This window comes from Propithecus coquereli, unplaced genomic scaffold (genome assembly GCF_000956105.1).
Source record: "Propithecus coquereli isolate 6110/MARCELLA unplaced genomic scaffold, Pcoq_1.0 Scaffold111, whole genome shotgun sequence".
Classification (NCBI taxonomy): domain Eukaryota; kingdom Metazoa; phylum Chordata; class Mammalia; order Primates; family Indriidae; genus Propithecus; species Propithecus coquereli.
The window spans coordinates 519,010-527,359 of record NW_012135081.1 but is presented as its reverse complement, the minus strand read 5'-3'; positions in this window follow the sequence as shown (position 1 = coordinate 527,359).

The window sequence follows — 8,350 nt, the reverse complement described above, 5'->3', positions numbered from 1 at the left end:
GGGGATGCTTCAGAATTATTTATTGTGACCTCTTTTTTTCAGACGATACTTATTGAAGTGGGTATAAGATAGAGTCAGAGCAGCACTGATATTAGAAGTTCAGAGCCCTGATTCCATTTTTCCCCTGGATTCTAGGAGCCTTCTCTGTTACCCCAGAAGCCAAAAGCCAGGGCAAGAGGGCAAAATCTGTCCTCAGCTCCCCCACCCCACATACACATTCAGTATGCTCACAATGTCCAGTCCCGCCCTCACTGTAAAATCATATCTCCATCTGCATGCCTGACTTTTTCAACCAGCTAGCTAGTCCTCAGTGGGAGAACAGAAGGGAACGGCTGTGCCCTGCGAGCCACACTGCACGGCAGAGCACTAAGTGAGCCTTCTCAAGGTGTGGCCTGGGCCCCGCTGAAGAATCACCAGGGGCTGTTAAAAAGCAAAGTCCTGTGTTCCACCCACATCTTCTGAATCCCTAGAATGTGCATTTTGACAAACTCCCTGTGATTTTTTTACTATTCCTGAATTAAGATATTTTTATTTAAATTTCCCATCTTCTACCCCATTTTATTTTTATTTATTGTATTTATTTAATTTTTTTTTAAGAGTCAGGGTCTCGCTATGTTGCCCAGGCTGGAGTGCTGTGGCTGTTCACATGCGCAATCCCACTACTGATCAGCACAGGAGTTTTGACCTATCCTATTTCCTACCTGGGCTGATTCACCCTTCCCTAGGCAACCTGGTGGTGGTCCCCCACTCCTGAAAGGTCAGGATATTCAATCCAAGCTTAGTGCAGATACCCGATCAGCATAGCCCACTGCGGTCCAGAATTCCTGGTCTCTAGCGACCCTCCCACTTCAGCCTCTCAAGTAGCTGGGACTACAGGTGCACACCACCATGCCTGGCTACCCCACTGTTCTGTTTCGAAAAATAGAAAAGTTGAAAGAATACTGCTACGAATACCAGTATACCCCTCTCTTGAATTTACTAGTTGTCAATATTTTGCCATAATACCTTTGAAAGTGTCAGACGTCATTGTATTTCATTCCTAAATACTTCAGCATGCATCTCCTAAGAACAAGGACATTTTCCTACATACCACAGTGCTATTAGCCCGCTCAAGATATATCAAGATACTGACATAACAATGTTATCTAACACACAGTCCATATTCAGATTCCCCCAATCGTCCCAATAACTTTCTTTATAGCTATTTGCCCCAGTCCAGGATGCAAAGACCATGAATTGTGTTTGGTTGTCACCTGGGCAGAGGGAAGAGCCTGGCGTGGTTGAGGAACTGAAGAAAGGTCAGTGAGGCCGGAGCAAGGCCGCGAGGCAGGAGATGGGAAAGGTAGGGTTGGGGGTGGGAAAGAGTCAGAGCCCACAGGGCATTTTAAATTAGAGTAATGAGTTGAGTTTATTCTAAATGCAATGAAAAGCCATTGGAGGCTTTTAAGCAAGGAATAACTTGATCTGATTTATGATTTTAAAAGGTCAATCTGAAGACAATTTCAGAATTGAGACATTCTATAAAATAAGTATTCCTAGACTCTAAAAAGTTAATGTTTTTTTTTTCTAGTGGGTGTATTAGTTTCCTGGGGCTTTCATAACAAACTGCCACAAATTTAGTGGCTTAAAACAAGAAAACTTTACTCTCTAATAGATCTAGAGAGGTCCAAAATCAAGCTGCTGGCAGAGCTCTGCTCCCAAAGGCTCTAGGGGAGAAGAATCCTTCGTTGCTTCTTCCAGCATCTGGTGACACCGGGCATCCCTGGCTCAGGGCTGCATCGCTCTTGTCTCTGCCTCTGCCTTCATGTGACCTTCTCCTCCTTTGTCCACATCGTCTCTTCTCCCTCTTATAAAGGGAGGATGGGAGGAATTGGTTGCTATGGAATTATTTCCTGTTCTAGGGGTGAAGATGGGAATGTGGTTGAGTAGGGTGTGTAGTTCTTAGGCGACGCCTGCTGGAGTATTTGGGGAACGGGGCCAACCTGTCTCAGGATCGTGCCGGAGCTGGAGTGTGTGTGCTCTCATCCCTGGGCGAAGGGCTCATTTTTAGCGTTGACCACAGTCGGGGTGTCCAAAGAGGGCGGTGATCCTCCCCACCCCCTGCCAACTGTTTCCCCGGATTGTCCAAGAGGAGGTGCAGACCTCACGCTGGCGCACCTGGCAGTCTCCCGCCCTCCTCCGCACAACTTCTTTGAGCTTCTCAGCCTGGAACCCCAGACGGTTAGAACAAGTGGGAAACTCTGGGATCACCCAGGCACCATCCTTCAGCCCCTCTGTTTCCTGAGGAAGGTGCTGAGATGGGAGCAGCACTTGCAGTCCTGTGCAGAGATACCAGTCTGGCTCACGATCACTCCTCCTCCCCAAGCAGGGGCACTTGCGTAACCCTGAGATGGGACGAGACAGGGGCTCGGGCCCATCAGGCCAGTTGTCTGAGGCTCTTCTGCAATCGTGACACTCTACAGGGTGTCCGTCTCACCCTACCTCTTGCAGGGAGAAGTTAGTGACAGCTGAACAGACAAATTCAAAGGGGCTGAAGCCCTATAAGCTGCCCTGCCAGCCCTCTGCCTGCCCTCTGCCTGTGGGCCGGGCGGGTGCTCATCTGGCAGCTGCGCCAGGCCTGAGATTCCAGAGCCTGTCTCCCAGCCAGAGGGTCTGGTTGTCAGTGTCTGTCAGAACATTCTCTCACTCTCTAGGTGGATTCTCTCTGCAGGGCACTGCTGTGCTGGTGCCTGGCTGGAGGGGAGGGCAGTGATGGAGGAGATGGAGATGGGAAAGAGAGAGATGAGCGGGAGAGAGAGGGAGGGGAGAAATGGGGGTGGAGGGAGAAGAAAGTGGGAGAGGAGAAGGAGGTGAAGGTGAGGGGTGGGGTAAAGAGGCGGGAAGGGAGAGAGGAGAGAGGAAACCAAATGGGCCAGAGAAGGACACTCTCAGTCTTTCTCCTCTGAAGGCCCCAAGAGCCCTGAGGCAGGGGACTAACTAGTCGAGTGACACGTGTTCTCACCCTGGAGCCCTAGGAGTCTGGTCTGGTTCTTGTTCCAAGAGACACCTCTTGTCTACAGGGGCAGCTCAAAGATCCTTGGTGTGACATAGTGTGGGGGGCTCTGGGAGACTTGGGACTGCCCTGGCGCCAGGCTCACTCTGTCCCTGGGAGCAGGAGGTTGCTTCAGAGCGGCTCCTTGCTCCTCTACCTCCCCACCCAGACGTAGGCCCCGCGTGTGCAAAGAAGGTGGCACATTTTTCGGACCTGCAGGTGTTCTCTGTGTTCTTTTGATTTCTGATTAGAGTTTGGCCAAGCCTCCTGGGAAGACTGGGAGGAAGTTGACCAGGAACGCAGGTGGAAGAAGGCCAAGAAATGAGGAAAGGAAGGGGGATCGGGACTTTTACTCCTCCAGGGCAATGTTTGCACAGGAAAAGGAGTTGTACAAATTTCAAAAGGTCTTAATATTTTTATTATTAATTGCTTTACTAAAAATTTCTACGAACTATTGCATAAGGCTTCAATGTCAGTTAGAATGCTTTTGGCAGGAAGACCCAACTCAAACTGTCCCAAACAGTAAGAGGACTCAAAATCTCATGTAAAAAATGCAGAGGCAGAGCCGTTTCAGGGCTGGCTAATTCAGAGTCTAAATGCTCTACCAAGGACCAGGTTCTTTTCATCTTTCTGAGCTGCCACGCTCAGAGCGTTGGCTTTTGTCTCCATGTTTGTCCCTTTCTGGTCACAAGACGGCTGCATCAACTTTGAGCCTCAAGCACAAGCGTCACACATTCACACAGTAATGTCCCACGGTTGCAAGAGAGAAAACCCTTTCCCTGCGTTCCTTTTTAAGAGCAAGGAAATTTTTCCAAGAATACCTTCCCTTCAACCCCCAAGCAGCAGACATTACCTCACCTCTCATTTCCACAGTTACATCACATGCTGGGTCCTTACAGATCACTGGCAAGAGAACTAGAATTCCCTTGAGCAGCGTAGATGAAGATTCACCCTGGTGGTGGAGAGGCCCAGCCACCCTGACGCACATGAGTGCCCAGCACCTGGGCAGCACTGGGCTATGTTGGCAGGTAAAACAACAAGCTGGGAATGGCTTTGGGGTAGATATGCAACGGTGGCTGCCACCTGTGACAGTCTCTCCTGTGACATGTGGCGTATACTGCCTTGAATTAGGGTTATGCATGGGTGGTCCGTCTCTACAATGTGAGGGGAGAAAAAAACTAAATATAGTTCCTGTAGTACCCAGCATAGAGACTTGCATCAAATAAGTGTTCCAAAAATATTAAATAAATGAAACTTTAAATCTGGAAATGAAGCCAAGCATGGTGGTGTGGCGCCTCCCAGTGACTTGGGAGGCTGAGGCAGGAGGATGGCTTGAGGACAGGAGTTTGAGGCCAGCCTGGGTGATACAGTGAGACCTCATCTCTAAAAAAAAACCCACCTGGAAATGATAGCTATAATAGTATATAATTGGGTTACCTTTGCCAGGGGCATTTCAGTATTATTTACTGTTGAGCTAGATGTCTCCTGTGAGCCAAATGAGATATCCGATCAAAACAGAGGAGTGTGGGGAGAGGAGAAGGGGGCAGCAGTGAGGCTGAGTTTACACCCACCCCCTCCATGAGCTATACCAGTTTGTGAATGTAGACAAAACTTTTGTGTCATTAGGAAGCCCTTATATTCTGTAAAACCTTTATAGTCTCTTCTAATTTTTAAAAGAGAGAAGGAAATCTTCTGGTGGTGAAGTAAGTGTTTAAAAGCATCATCTGTATTGTGACTCACGCAGACATGTCTCTAGCTCTGTAAGGTTCACTGATTCTGAATATTTTTCTCCCGCAGACTCAGAGTGTTAGAGGAGGAAAGAACTGCTTTCCTAAAACCTGCTCAGGGCTGACAAACTTAGGGACACCAGGTTCTTGGAAGGAATGGGGCAGTGATAGGCTAATGACATGTCAGCAAAGGGGGCCTTCTCCGCGGGCTGAAGGCCGGTTCCCGCCTCACACCGTCACATGCAGGGGTATATTTTCCCTTCAGCTTCTGCTGCCCTGTGTCCCCTAGATGGCCACCCTGGCATTGGGCCCCAGGAGCCATCTGCCAGGGTCATCTCGGCCAGCTTCACTCTGTGGCCTCCGCTGACAGGCACTGACTATCCTGGCCCCAGTGCCGAGGGGAGCGACGCTCCAGGTGTGAGCTGTGCTGTCTGCGCGTTGGCTGGTGTCCTCTCAGCAGGAGTCCAGGCGGGTGGCAGCAGCTATCCTGCAAGGACACCATATCTCCCCATGATCTGAGAACAATTCACTGAGTTTAGAGGGAGGCCTGGACAAAAATGCCCCCTCACAAGGAAAGCTACAGCCTGGACAGTGGGGACCAGCTGGCTTTGCCATTCTGGATCAGTGTGCTGCCACCTGGGCCCAGGCATGGGGCTCCTGGGAGGTTTTCTGACAATGACTGGCATAAGATCTCCTTTCTGTGGTTGCACTCAGTGCTCCGTGGGAGGGCTGGCCTCTGTGGGCCTCCCGCCCAGCACTGCCCAGGATACGGCGCCACCCCCTAGGTTGCAGAGTGGAGTGAGAGTTCTGGGGTCAAATTTCAGTTCTGCCACTTGTTCTATAGCCGTAGGCTAGATGTTTACTCTCCCCGAGCTGTGGAAATGGGTATAATAACATCACCTCCTGGGGTGTCATGATGATGTGCCCCTTTCTCGTGGCCTGACAGGGCCTCCCTGCTCTTTCACCCTGGGCTGCCACACAGCCTTCCAGCGGTCAGGGGCCTGAAGACGGGGCTCTCTGCAAGCCGGATTTGTGATTTCCTAACCCACCTGGCTGTCCTTTGGCCTAACAGATTCCCCCTGGGGCAGAGGCATTTGTCAGGTGCTTCCCACTCAGCGCAACAAGTGGCCAGGCAGGCCCTCGGCCCCTTGCAGCCATTCTCTTCCTCACCCCAGCCCAGAGCACCTCTGCCTAGACCCACTCATCTCTTGGTGGCCAGTGGCCTCCATGTGGTGGAAGCGGGTTGCTCCTCAGGCCAGGTCAGGCGCGGGCCGTCTAAGCCCTCAGTCCAGACAGCCAGAGTCTGGAGCCACAGCCACCCTTAGGGGCCCACACCCTCTTAGGCTGTGTGCATTTATCGCCGTCAAGCTGCAGCAGCCTCAGCATGGGCTGCAGCTCTGAGTCCAGACTTTCCGTTTGTGCTCAAGGGCAGATCGGATGATTGTCAGCTACAAAGCGGTGACCTAGACCTTGGGGTATATTTGTTCTTGCTGCAGGCTAACTTCTCTTCACTCTCCCTCCAACATGGGAGGGGGAAATCATCATTACAAGGACAGATCCCTCCCCAACCACAGGCACTTTGCTCTTCCAATTCCCCAGGCTCCATTCTACTGGAATATTTCTTCTCAGCTAAATTCTTCTCTCACCTTCCTTCACCTCATACCTTTGTGGCTGCTTAAAGCTTTTCAACTTTTTTCACATCTTGGCACAGGTAGAAAGTAATTCATCTGTAAGGCTTACTGAGGTAATTGGAGGGGCTGTTCCTCACCAGGGGGAACTGGCCCCCGGGCAGCGGGTAGGGGAGTCAGGCATTCCAGGTTCCACTATGTTGTTCTAAAGGCCAAGGGATCCTATGTGGGCACCACTGAATCCCCTTCTCAAGGCACCCTGCTTGGAAACACTGGCTCAGAGCATGGACCTCTCAGGTAATGTGAGGTGTCACACTCGGCTGAAGCTGCAGGATTTATCTGCTCCTTCGCATACACGGGTGTCCTGTTTCCTCCAGTGCTTGCACTGTGGCAATCAGATCTCCTGGGTTGTGAAACTCCGAGTGCCCCTCTGGCAGGCTGGCTGCTCTCTGCAAAGTTCATTTTCATCCCAAACCCCCACCCCCAGCTCAGGCTGCAGAAGAAGCTGGCCCACCTGATAAGTAGCAATAGCTAAATTTGTGCTTAAAGATGGGACCAGACTAGGTGCAGTGCTTCACGCCTATAATCCCAGCACTTTGGGAGACCAGGGTGGATGACCATTTGAGCCCAGAAGTTCAAGACCAGCCTGGGCAACATAGTGAGACCCCATCTCTAAAAAAAAAAAAAAAAAAAAAAAGGGCTGGGTTGGGGTCTTGCTTTGCCCCATAGGACATAAAAGGACATAAAAACATGGTTGCTGTCATGACAAATCCTGAGCACATAGCTGAAGCATCCCAGGCTGTAAAAGCATGTCATGCTGTGCTTGCAGATATACCATGCACATTTAGCTGCTCTCTTCAAAAAGTAAGGGGTACAAAACACCAGTGGGAGGGAGAGATGGTAACATGGGATGGGTAACTGGGTACCATGGGAATAAGGTAAGTCACAGAGCAAAGGTGAACAGCGTGCAGCTCAGTCCCCGGCCTCATCTCCAGCCACTTGCTAGGCGTTCCCACTCGGGCAAGCATCCAAGCACCAAAACTGGTTTCCCCCTCTGCACGAGGCCTGGCCTTTTGGCTAATGTTCTTTCCCATTGTTCGGTTTAACCTTACTGGCCACACCACTGGTACCTGAATACCAAGCACCAAGCCCCCCACCCGCTGCCTTCACCCTTTCCTGAGCTCCCTTTTGTCCCCAAGAACCACACTGTTCCCAATGGGTGCTTGGAAGAGGGTCCAAATCAGGGAACTCTCCCCTCTCTCCTATGCATACATCACTCTTCATTTTCCTTATTATTCCTCCTTCACAAATTCTCCATGACATGCAATGGGTCTAGTACCAATACTATTATTAACAGTCAGTGCCTATTGTAATTTCGTGTCCCCACTTTTTCCAAGCAGTAACACCTTTAGTACAAACCATTTTACTTGCCACTGTAGGTTTTGGCTAAGAATGGCATACGTCAGCAGGATTCCAAGCCATTCCCATGTGACTCTAATATGAAAGACTGACAGCAACAGTTCTGGCAGTGTGGCTGGGTACTTGAATTTTGGCTGCAGCATTTACTAGCTGTTACCTAACCCTCTACTGTATGTACATGTGGTCACAGCAGACCAAGAGCATGATTTGGGAGCTTATTTTATAATGTACCTGAAGCCCCATCTCAGACGTACAGAATTAGAACCTGCCATTTTAGTATTTACAGGTGACTCACATCCATTTTAGTTCACGCACTGGCCCGACCTATCTGAGCCTGTTGCCTCACTTAAATGATTTTATCACTCTCATCAACTCAGGTTTAAACGAAACATAGATAAACCAGTCAGCACGGTACATGGCACACAGTAGTTGCTTGAATGTTGATCAAATTGGGATTAGGTGGCTCATCTGCCAGCCAAATACATCCCCAACTGGTCTTGATCAAGTAGGTCAACATTTACTGTGATAGAGAAGCCAGCTTGACA